General features: G+C 45.6%; 1 long non-coding RNA gene across 1 annotated transcript; it reads right to left on the reverse strand.

The window, feature by feature from the left end:
* Positions 1–3,859: 3,859 nt before the first annotated feature.
* LOC129387119 (uncharacterized) lies at positions 3,860–8,248 on the reverse strand. The gene is made up of 3 exons (XR_008614419.2): positions 8,070–8,248; positions 7,116–7,227; positions 3,860–6,908 (listed from the first exon to the last, which is right to left on the reverse strand). It is a non-coding gene; the product is annotated as an uncharacterized lncRNA (long non-coding RNA).
* Positions 8,249–12,257: the final 4,009 nt, after the last annotated feature.

The raw sequence follows: 12,257 nt of genomic DNA on the forward strand, positions 1-12,257 counted from the left end.
AGGTTTTAGGAGACAAGGCATAAATGAACAGAAAAGCAGCAGATGAATGTATTGAGCAATAACAAGGCTTTGGATTAGTCAACAAAAGGGGAAACTACAAATATAGCTTAAGAAGGAAAAAAAGAAGTAAAGAAATGCGAGAGCCATACAGAGAAACAAAGTGAAAGTTAAAAATACAACCCATAGTACACTCAAATGGGAAAGTCGGAGGAAGCTAAAAGAATATACTTAGGTTCTGTACGAAATTAACCTGTGAGCTTTGAACAATTTTAAAGGGAATGGTAATGTGTTCCACAGAGATAAAGCTGAAAAGTGTAATGACTGCTTACCATAGTTGGTGCGAACAATGGGTAAAGTGAAGTTCATATTTCCTGCAAATCTAGTATTACTAAGGGATGTCCTTGGTGTGATGGTTAATGAAATATCATTGTTTAATACCCTAAAAATAAATATGGTTGATGTACCTTGTGTGTATGTCGTCGCCGTTTATGACAGTGCCTTAATTATAGGTGGCCATGCTAGCTGTCTTTAGAAGCGTGTCTGAGCATGAGAAACTTCACCGTTTTTTGTGTAAACAACGTGGAGGTCTCGAAATGTTAGCTAGAAAATCAACCAGCAGCAAGTCAAGTCTGCAGTTTGTGGTTGTGCGAGCTTATGCTCGTGCTAGCAGCAAAATGACCAAAAATTCGTTCCACAATGTCAGTTCTCTCAAGTCAGCTTTACTGCGCAATGTGTTGCGGTGAAGTATATAAAAAGTGGACAGGGGCCACTACATTGCTGTGGCGGTTTTCTTGTTTTGGGCTTATGGCCATGCATTTTTAGGAGTGAACAAAGAGGAATCACGGTCGAAGCGCATAGCATGAACCCTGCCGATGCATCACTTGGGAAAAGATGGAAACAATTCGGAGTGGGTGATGCCAAGAAGAAAGCCTTGACTTTTGCATGACCAAAGCAGTTCCTAGAATATCCAAGCACATTCAAAGCTCCTGCCTTATGTATAATTGCTTAAGGTAAATGCATATATTGTGAACCAACCTTAGCACCAATTGGTGCTTTAGTGATGTAGCTTTAATGACACGTGACAAATATATTACTTTGTGCCATGTGGTCTTGTGTTTATAAGCTGCCACTTTCATGTGGTAATTGTACATTGGCCGGAAGAGTTCATGCACCCTTCCTATAGAACATGGCAACTCCTAAAAAGGTGAACCACCTGTTAAAGCCATTGTCATTCTTGCGATTGTGCACCGTATTTCACAAACATATGGGGATGGTTTGACAAAATAGTTCTGCGGAAACCCACAAGGTGGAGAGAAATAATAAAGGGAAAACCCAAACATAGCGAAGTGCTACAAAGAAAGCCCATACGGGTTCCTCGAAAGAAAAGCCTCACAGTTGAAGAAAAACTCGTCCTGGTCCGGGACTCGAACCCGGGACCACCTCCTTTCCGGGGCAGCCGCTCTACCATCAGAGCTAACCAGGCGGCTAGCAGATAGTAGGGCGGCTCCCCAGAAAGGCGGTGGTCCCTGGTTCAAGTCACGGTCCAGGACAAATTTTACTTCAACTGCGAAGCTTTTCTTTCGATGAACTCATATGGGTTTCTCTAGCAAAAAAGAGGTAAGGAATGCAGACACGGACACAAGACAAGAGAAGCGGACAACACGGCGTTTGTATTGTCCACTTCTCTTGTATCCGTGTCTTTATGAACACCTTACGCCCTTTTTTGCATTATGAATCCTTACCAACTAGCTTTCTGTTGTTCTATGGGTTTCTTTTGTAGCACTTGTTTGGGTGGATGTCTCATTTTCTCTTTATTAATGGGGATGGTTATGATACAAAAAGAGTAGCAGAGTATATCCAGATGAACGCACAGGAGTGCGGAAGTCAACCGCCTATCTCTTTAACTCAAGTTGATTGTGCATACTTGAGTAATATATATAACAGATGTTGGGTGTCTGGCTTCTTTTATTGTTAGTTTAGTTCGTGGTTTTTCCCCATTTTCAGGTTTTGGTGTGTGTTCCTGTCTATGTATATACCGTATTTACCCGCGTATAACCCGCCCCTGCGTATAACCCGCACCCCTAACTTTGAACTCGGCGGAAAAAAAAAAAAAAAACTCGCGTATAACCCGCACGTTTACCTGAAAAAAAAAAAAATGAGCGCTAGAAAGATGCAACTCACACTCAGTGATCATTTCGTTTTCAGAACATTTATTCAAACGACCGCCACCACGTCACTGGTTATCCGATTCTTAATCGTCGCCGCTCTCACTACTGCCATCCGAGGCTTCATCGCCACTCTCAAAGACGTAGTCGTCCTCGGAACCATCCAAACTATTACTGATCGCACATTTTTTAAAGCTTTTCCGCACCAAATCGGCCGGTATCGCTTTCCACGCATCCACGATCCACTGGCACAGCAATGGAATATCAGGCCTTCGCACGCGTCCCGTCGGTGTGAGGGCGTAAATGCCGTCGGCCATCCACTGGGCATACAGCCGCTTCACGTGTGCCTTGAACGGCTTGTTCAGGCACACGTCGAGTGGCTGTAGCATGGACGTCATGCCGCCAGGTATTATGACGAGGTCGGTGCTGGTCTCGGCAAGGCGAGCCTTCACCGCATCAGTGCAGTGGCCTCTGAAGGAATCTAGTACGAGCATCGACCGGCGTGCCAGCAAGGCACCTGGTCTTCGCTCCCAGATTACTCGAAGCCAGTCACCGACTAGGCCACTGTTCATCCACGAATTTTCTTCCGCACGCACAACGATTCCTGGGGGCAGTGGAATGCTAGGTAGCGTCTTGCGTTTGAAAATGACATACGGGCGCAGTTTCGTGCCGTCAGCCAAAGCGCATAGCATGACTGTGCAGCGCAGCTTGGCATTTCCGCCAGTCAGCACGCTGACTGATTTGGAGCCCTTTTTTTCCATGGTCGTGTCCATCGGCATCTCAAAGTACACAGGTGTTTGATCAGCATTTCCCACCTGAGACAGCAAATAGCTGTGCTCCTTCCGAAGTGCGATCACATATCGTTGAAAGTTCAACAACTTTTCCTCGTAGGCTTCAGGAAGCCGCTGGCACATGGTTGTTCGCCGCCGCATAGAAAATCCATGTCTTCGCATGAAGCGCTGAAGCCATCCACGGCTTGCACGAAACTCACGTGGAATGTTCAATTCCCGGGCCAACTTCAGGGCTTCCATTTGCGCCATCTCAGTCGAAACAGCGTGGCCACGACTTCTCTGCTCCTCAATGAACTTCGCAAGCTGCGTCTCGAGGTGGGGGTACGCGCCAGTCTTCGGACCCCGAAACGCTCGCCTGTCCCGGTTCGTTGCTTCGAGACTCTCTTTTTTCTTCCTCCAGTCGCGAATGCACGACTCGTCGACGTCATGCTGTCTTGCAGCAGCTCTGTTGCCGATTTCTTCGGCAGCGGCTATAATCTTTAGCTTCTCTTTCGCTGTGAAACACTGCCGTCGAGTCGCACTCATGATGCCAAAACAAAGCAGGCAAACAGTGCAAACTGGGGTAAGTACACTAAACAGCGCCTAACGCGAGGCTCAACAATGCTGGCCTTTCGTTGGCCCCAGAGAAGGGAAACTGTACCTTCCGCAGTGGTTCGAAAATAAGCAGCGGCAGCGCATGGAACTTACCTAGGTGGACGCCAGATGACGCTGCTAAAACAGGAAGCGGAAATGCGCATTTTTTTTTAGAGCATCATTCAATATGGCCGCTTTCTGCCGGTCGTGTACGCTTGTATCCGCTCGTACGCGCCGTACTCGCCTCGGCTGCCGCGTAGCCGGTGCGTTCTAATTGCCAGGAGACCAAAGAGCCTCTACTGACGCCCATACAAACAAGCCACAAGTGAGTGAACAGAACGTGCGACTTTATTGGCAGAAGACAAGCAGTGTATGTACTGTACATTCTCGTGCAATAGCAGAAATAAAATTTGTATGTCGAGATACACTGGAATCTTTGACGCGAGCTCGTAAACGGCTCACCGTCGTCGTCACACATGGCGGTCTAGTAACGAGCGACAACCAGCGGCTCATGCAGATTGGTCAGTGTCCCGCCTGTTTGCAGCGGCAGTCGCCGTTAAAGATGAGCAACTTGCACTGCGAAACAATCGGGTGAACCAGGCATCTGCTGCCGCAGCCAACACAGCGACATGGACTACCCGGCATTTTAGCCTTAACTCCTTTCCAACCTGCACGTTACTTTTCTTTCGGAGGCCGCTAATGTGTGGCTCGCACTTGGTGTCCCACATTGTCTCAATATGGACAAGTCGCTTTCGTGGGCATCACCTTCATCAGCCATTTTTGCGGGCCTTTGCACCCAACTTCACACACGTCGGACCATGTAAGCACGTATGCCGGTCTCCGTTCGTGCTTAATCGCGGCCGAGAAAGGCAACAGGCACAATTTGCCCATGGCTGCAGCAGGAAAGGCTGAACGTGAACGGGGAGCACGAATCACGGTGTGTAAATTGGGAGTCTATGTCGCTGTGCAGATTGCAGGAGCAAATGCTTACTTCGAGAAACTGCTTTCCAGTGCAACTGACCAGGCCGCCACATCCGATAAGCATAACACGGCGACCGTAACCAAGTGAGATAACAGCAAAAATAAACGGCAATCATTCACCACATAGTGTTCAGAGAATACGTTATACATTGGCTACAAACCATATGGCAACAGTGAGCATTCACATACACGGGTCTCTTAGGATACATTCAGCCGCCTACTTACAGGCATAATGCTTGCCTTCGTCGCATGTGGTGGTCTGGTAACGAGCGACAAACAGCAGTGCAAACAGATTGGACAGAGCGTCGCACCTGTTTGGACCGACAGTTGCCGTTGAAGATGAGCAACTTCCATTGCGAAGAAATCAGGTGATGCAGGCATCTGCTGCCACAACCAACACAGCGAAATGGACTATCCGGCATTTTAGCGTTAACTCCTTTCCAACCTGCATGTTTCTTTTCTGTCAAGGGCCACTAATGTGTGGCTCACATTTGGCGTCCCACTTTGTCTCAATATGGACAAGTTGCTTTCGTGGGCATCACCTTCGGCAGCCATTTATGCGGGCCTTTCCACCCATGTGGCTATGAACTTCAAACACGTTGGACCATGTAAGCACGTATGCTTGTCTCCGTTCGTGCTTAATTGCGACTGAGAAAGGCCGCAGGCACAATTTGCACATGGCTGCAGCAGGAAAGGCTGAACGGGGAGCACGAATCATGGTGTGTAAATTGGGAGTCTATGTCGCTGTGCGGACTGCAGGAGCAAATGCTTACCTCGAGAGACTGTTTTCCAATGCAACTGACCAGGCCCCCACATCCGATAAGCATAATACGGCGACCGTAACCAAGTGAGATAACAGTAAAAATAAACGGCAATCATTCACAACATAGTGTTCAGAGAATACATTATACATTGGCTACAAACCATATGGCAACAGTGAGCATTCACATACACGGGTCTCTTAGGATACATTCAGCCGCCTACTTACAGGCATAATGCTTGCCTTCGTCACATGTGGTGGTCTGGTAACGAGCGACAAACAGCAGTACAAACAGATTGGACAGAGCGTCGCACCTGTTTGAAACGACAGTAGCCGTTGAAGATGAGCAACTTCCATTGCGAAGCAATCAGGTGACGCAGGCATCTGCTGCCGCAACCAACACAGCGAAATGGACTATCCGACATTTTAGCATTAACTCCTTTCCAACCTGCATGTTTCTTTTCTGTCGAGGGCCACTAATGTGTGGCTCACATTTGGTGTCCCACTTTGTCTCAATATGGACAAGTCGCTTTCGTGGGCATCACCTTTGGCAGCCATTTTTGCAGGCATTTCCCCCCGTACGGCTATCAACTTCATACACTTCGAACCATGTAAGCACATATGCTGGTCTCAGTTTTGAGCAAATCATGGCCGAGGTAGGCCACAAGCACAATTTGCCCACGGCTGCAGCAGGAAAAAATGAACGGGGAGCACCAGTTATGGTGTGTGTACACTGGGAGTCCATGTCGCTGTGTGGACTGCAGGAGCAAATGCTTACCTCGAGAGACTGCTTGCCAATGTAACTGAGCAGGCCCCCACATCCGAGAAATGTAACACGGCGACCACAACCAAGTGGGGCAGCAAAACCAGATTCTGCAATCTATCATTCAGTGAAGACCCAGGCTATCGAGGAAGAAGAGCAACCATCAACGAGACTAGGAATATGGAAAATGAGAAAGCTTGGATTCAAGAGAGAAGCCACCCTGCTCTGCAAGCATTGAAGGCCAAAAACATCAAGAAAAGTAAAATGGTGCATAGCAAACAGTGCGTAGGTTAATGCAAGAAACATGTCGATGTTGCATCAGCTATTTCAGGAGAGGAATTGTGCATGACAACATGCACTAAAAGGTACTGCTACAGATATGTTATGCTACTAGACAGTGACTGGTATTAAGTATCAGCGAAGAATCGGTTGACCTTTATGTTTGGATGAAGATGAATGATCTCTAACGAGAATGGGCAATGAAAAAGCTTGCATTTATAGAAGAAAAATTACACTTGGCACAAATGGAATTGACATGGCCAGGAAGCTGATTAAGGGCAAACTGATGGAACTCTTTTGGCCAGCGTCGTCCGTGCTTGATCAGAAGTTGCAGGCGCATCTGAAGACGAAGAATTTCCATAAAGTCCTTTTTGAGTTACCTGGATGACTCAGCCAATTTGTCCGCGCTGGTGGAATGGTGGCTAAAGCTCTTTTCAGTCTTGACACAGTGCTCTGCAGACTTGATATCTCATGTAAATTCTTCTGCATGCGCTTCTTTGTTCGTGGTGTAAAAGCCTTGCAAATTCAGCTCCAGCCCCTTTCTGTTGGTGTGGATAGGAGCTCCTGTGATGACCAAGGTATGCTTGGCATGGACTCTGTTGGGGCAGAACGGTGACACATGAGATACAGCACAGATTAGCCAAACTCATGTGTGTTTTCTTTTATGTTCGAACCAATTATACTGAACCATAAACATGAGCAAACATTCATTTCTGCTGCAAACAAATGACATGTATCTCAAGACTAGCAAGACAATACAGCATATATCAGGCATACTTATTTCTGAACCACATGTTGTTTACCTTGTAGTAGCAGCCAATGTCCACACAATGGCCTTGTTGTAGCAGGCAGCAGCTTCTGTTTAGTGTGTGGAGTGTGTTGCTTTATACTGGTGCCATCCTCATTACTGCATGTCTGGAACAGAAATTTTGACTGAATCAGAAATTGAAAAAAGCACAATTTTGCAAATACGAAATGCAAAAAGGTGTGACATATATATTGTAATGGTTTGCGACTACAGAACACATGCAAATATACCCTGTCTGTTCTACGGCGCTTAAGCAGCACGTTAAATAAATATTGCTATTGTCCATAAATTTATGCCTGCCTAACTATACAATGCATGTAAACAGTTTAAGTATTATTAAGATCACAAATGAGAACATTTGTGCGTTCATTTATACACTGGAAGAGATCACACTGCTGGTTCCACAAGCAAATACATGAAAGTCATGAAGCTATTAGAACTGATGCATTATTTTTCTGCACGAACGTGATGCAATGCTGCACTACTGCAAAAATAAATGCCCTACGGTAAACCAAACTGAACAGCAAGAACATTTGGAACCAACAAGTACGAAATATGAGTGAATTATCACGCTTGCAACTGTTTTAATACATTAAATTCTGTACTTTCACATCATTTTACCAAAGGATTATTCGATTTTGTGGACGAAAAAAGTTGCCGGCGGACTCGAAAATAAGTTATATATGTATATTGTTAAGGCTACCCAGTCACCTATGGCCACGGCTACAATAAGATGAAAAATGAGGCGCGCGTTCCGATATCGCTCTTTCTTTCCCGATTGTGCGTGTATAACGACAGCCTCGCAAATAACAGTTTATTTAGGAAACAGCAACGGAGGATCCCGACTGCCATATGCTGTGCAGGATCTAGTTCGTTAACTTGTCTCCGCCTGTAAGTTAATGAGACGAATATTATATAACGATTCAAGCAGCGGTGTTAAACGACTCACCGTTATTGCCGTTGTCAGCCGCACCAGAATCCAGCTCCCGTTTCGATGCAGACGTGTTCCGAATGGCTCACGACTGATACCCAACTTTCGGGCTTACATGTCCGCTTGCAAACACGTCACTTCACCCCAGGTTAAATAACGCGTGACATCGAAGCGCAATAAACTAGTTTTAGCGAAAAAGAAGCAACTAGCCGGAGCGCACGAACGAATGAATCCGTGCCGCCATGCACTCGAAAATACCGGTAAAAATTTGAAATCCAGGCCAGAGGTCACGTGAAAGATCGATGATGCTGAACGCTATTTGCGTTTATAATGACAAAGAAACAATAAACTTACTTACAAAGAATACAATATCAAATTAGCAATGATAATTTCACCCTCTTTTTCATGTAATAAACGTGCTTCGGTAATTGTAGGAGAAAGTTTGCAAAAAAAAAATTGCGCTTATTACGGCGCCTCCAGCGGAAAATGTTCAAACTAACGTAAGCATCCCGAAGTGATATTACTATGCTGGTTTTGTTAGCAGCAGCGCGCGGTCGATTTTTTCGCCCTCTGTGGCCATTTGTTGAACTTGAGAGTGTGCGGGGCCTTTGGCCCTTCATCGGCTTGACAAGCGTCGATGACGATGGGGATGGCGGACTACACGGGGAGGCCGCCGCACATTGCGGTGAAGCCGACCCCCCCCCCCCTCCCAAGGAAAAAATTCGCAGATAACCCGCACCCCCACTTTTTAAACGCGTTTTTTCACATTTTGGTGCGGGTTATACGCGAATAAATACGGTAATTGTTTCCAGAGTGGCTTTCTTGGTGCTAATAAATTTAGAGAAGGCAGCGTACGTTTCTTCATTTTGTGCATTCCTTTCTTGATCAAACAGCGAGTGAGTGTGTTTCAAAGGATGTTGGATTTTGTTGCCAGAAGCAGCAAAAAGGCATTAGCATGTTGGAGGTATTCTTTATAGCATAAAAGATATTATCAGGCTGATAAATCTGTGCACAATAATTAGAAAGATTACATGATGTCTTAATTCTTGCCACCACAAAAGCTTGCTAGATGCATAACACAGGACATGCACCATAGATCTTGGCCAGCCATCCCCAATTGTGGTATGGCCGTGACTGGTGCGATCGGGGCACAGCAGACGAAAGGGCGTGCGTCTATTTGTCGTACAAAAATTCCTCACGTGACCTGATCCTAGGTGCCTAGAGACAGCATCGTTTAGGGATCTTTGAGAAGGCGCGATGCTGGCGCCGAGCGACGCCGTGGCGTGTTCGTCCTCGGCGTGATCGTTCCCTGGACCGCGCGTTGTTCAATATTGCTCATGTGATTGTACCTGCGTTGCTTGTGTGCTGGTTGTAGGTTCTGTGTGTGTTACTTGGCGAAAAGCCGTGAGTAGTGGCGTTGCGGCAGCGCGGCATTGGCCTCGGTGAGCTCTGGCAGTACGGAATCTGCGTACGTTGTGTGACCCGTGCTTTCTTGAGAACCCGACGATGTTGACAATTGAAATATTGAAGTGGCCTAGCGCCTCGGCAGCGAAGTTCTGCGAACCGCGATGTGGCGTCGCCGTGTCCGACTTTGCTTAACGGACATCGAGGGATGTGCTGCTCGCTGCAAGTCATGTAAATGCAACTGCGTCGACCGCCCACTGTTCAGCGCTGAATGTGTGTTGTGCTTGAAACGAGTGGTGCAGCCGTGCAGCGGGGGTGGCGGAGGAGCAGAGTGGCTTAGGGGCTCCGTTTGCGCGTTCACAGACATGTGCTTCCGTCTTGGTCTCATTACCGGCTGTCGCGGGATTGTGGTGTGCTAGCTTCTTGCCTGGTATGAAGTTTACGACGCTAACACACAGCATGTTCACGTTTTTCCGCGCTATATGTCATTTGCATGACGGCCGAGTTGACAACGAGACATAATGTGTGTGTTCTTTGCGTTTGTGTGTTGTACATTATTTTCTGTTGTGGAAGTTATGGGAGTCTTATTACGCAAGGAGTGCGAACGTAAACATAAACACATATTTGAAATTTTGAATTACCCATAATACTCTTTACGACTGATAAGTGGGCTTCACGGCCTGTGTGAATCAGCTACCGTATGTTGCTACGTTCTTCCGTGTGGTAGACTGATGCATGGTGCGCGTTTATTTCTGTACTGTTGTAAAAACCATTTGTTTATTCACTCAATACAAATGTACGGCTTCATTCGCCGCAGTACATTTTAGTACGCGGTGAAGCATACTAAAAGTGGGAGGGGGCCGCTATCAGCCAGCATAGTATGTCCACTTAGGCGACCTGAGAGGCGGCAGGTGCGCGAGTGTATAATTAAAGAACTCTTATTATGTCTAGTGACAGTGGCGCCGTTTCACTTTTAGTATGCTTCACTGCAGTACATTGCTTAGGCTTCACCGCGAAATATTATACTGTATTGCGAAAAATATAATCGTAAAAAGCCTAATTATGCGACGTTTCTTTTGTAGCTTGTTACACCGCAATACAGGGGTGTAAATAAGCATCGTGCAGTAAAGCATACTAAGAGTGGAGAGGGCACATAGGTTTACACTGTGCTCATTATTTTCAATTGTGACATAATTTGCAAGTGCATCTGTGCTCGTGGTAAGCTTCATTGACAATTCTTTGTACATTACAAATTCATATTGCAGGGAAGCTTACTAAAGAACTTTCGCCATTATGGTACGTGTTATTCACCTTCAATGCAGGAGCACAATGCGGATTCATGCCCCTGTTTTTGGCTGGACTGCACATGCTCTTTGAGAATTGATTCATATTCTTTGATTAAGCGCGAGACCTAGCAATGAGTAGCCCAAATAAGGATTTGACAAAACCAAAACGAATACGGCAGTAAGAAGCTAAAATGTTTACTGAACTAATCAGCACACAGAAAGAATTTTTGTCCAAAATATCGGAAATTCAGCCAAACCAAACATCGTCAGAGTCACACATTCTTGAAATACAAACCAGGCTTCAGGCTATTGAAAACAAACTGCAGAGCCTTGATGGAACACACAAAAGGCTTGACGACTTAGAAACTCCTACGGAAGGGCACGGCTTGACAATGAATAGTATCTTCGGGCAGCTTGACGATTTAGAAAACCGATCTCGTCGCAACAACCTCATCATTCGAGGTGTAAAAGAGGAAGGGCGCGAATCTGAGGAGATCTTGCTGAAGAAGGTAAATGACAATATATTCGGAGAAAAACTCGGACACAAACATAACTCTATCGAAAGAATTCATAGACTAGGAAAGAAAATGCCGGGCAAGGACTGTCCTGTTATTTTGAAGCTAAATAATTTTAGAGATAAGATGAAAATTATGCAGAACTGCCACAAGCTCAAAGGTAGTCAAACAAGCATATCAGAGGACTATTCTAAAAGAGTTGTTGATATCCGCAAAAAGCTGTGGAATTCGTCAGATGTGGAGAGGAGCAATTGCCTGAAAGTTAAATTACTTTTCGATAAGATTAAAATTGGCGACGACCTTTACATTTGGGATGAAGTAACCGCTCAGAGAGTGAAGTGTCATACCCCTGCAGAAAACGATCAAGTGTGACTCAATAATTCTCCCAACGCAGGCTTTAAGGCGATAAATATAAACGCCAGAAGCATTGTAAACAAAGCAACCGCCATTGAAAGCATTATCTTGGAACACGAACCACATATACTAGTAATAACTGAAACTTGGCTTCATCTGGATGTATCGGACGAGGAAGTCACGGCGCCAAATTATTTAATAGTAAGAAGAGATCGGATAGAAAGAGGGGGTGGAGTGGCAATAATGGTCAAAAGCGGTATAGTATTTTCTGTTTTAGATGGTCCAAGTAACATTGAATCAGTATGGATAAAAGTTAGGTTAAATAACCGCTCGCTGATAGTAGGTGGTGTGTACAGAGCCCCAAACTCCCCTGTAGACATGCTTATTAGCTTAAGAAATTTCATGGACAGGAATTTAAAACAGGACGACTCAATCCTACTTTTAGGTGATTTTAACTTGCCTGGAATTGACTGGAATACACTCTCCTTTAGTGCAACGGATATGCCTAGTCGTGAAGAACTAATTGAGTTTGCATTTTGTTATAACCTAACTCAAGTTGTAGAAGGTTACACCAGAGTATGCGAAACAACATCATCACTTCTAGACCTAGTCTTTATGTCCTCAGAACTGCTACCACATCTTTGTGA

This window comes from Dermacentor andersoni, chromosome 2 (genome assembly GCF_023375885.2).
Source record: "Dermacentor andersoni chromosome 2, qqDerAnde1_hic_scaffold, whole genome shotgun sequence".
NCBI lineage: Eukaryota > Metazoa > Arthropoda > Arachnida > Ixodida > Ixodidae > Dermacentor > Dermacentor andersoni.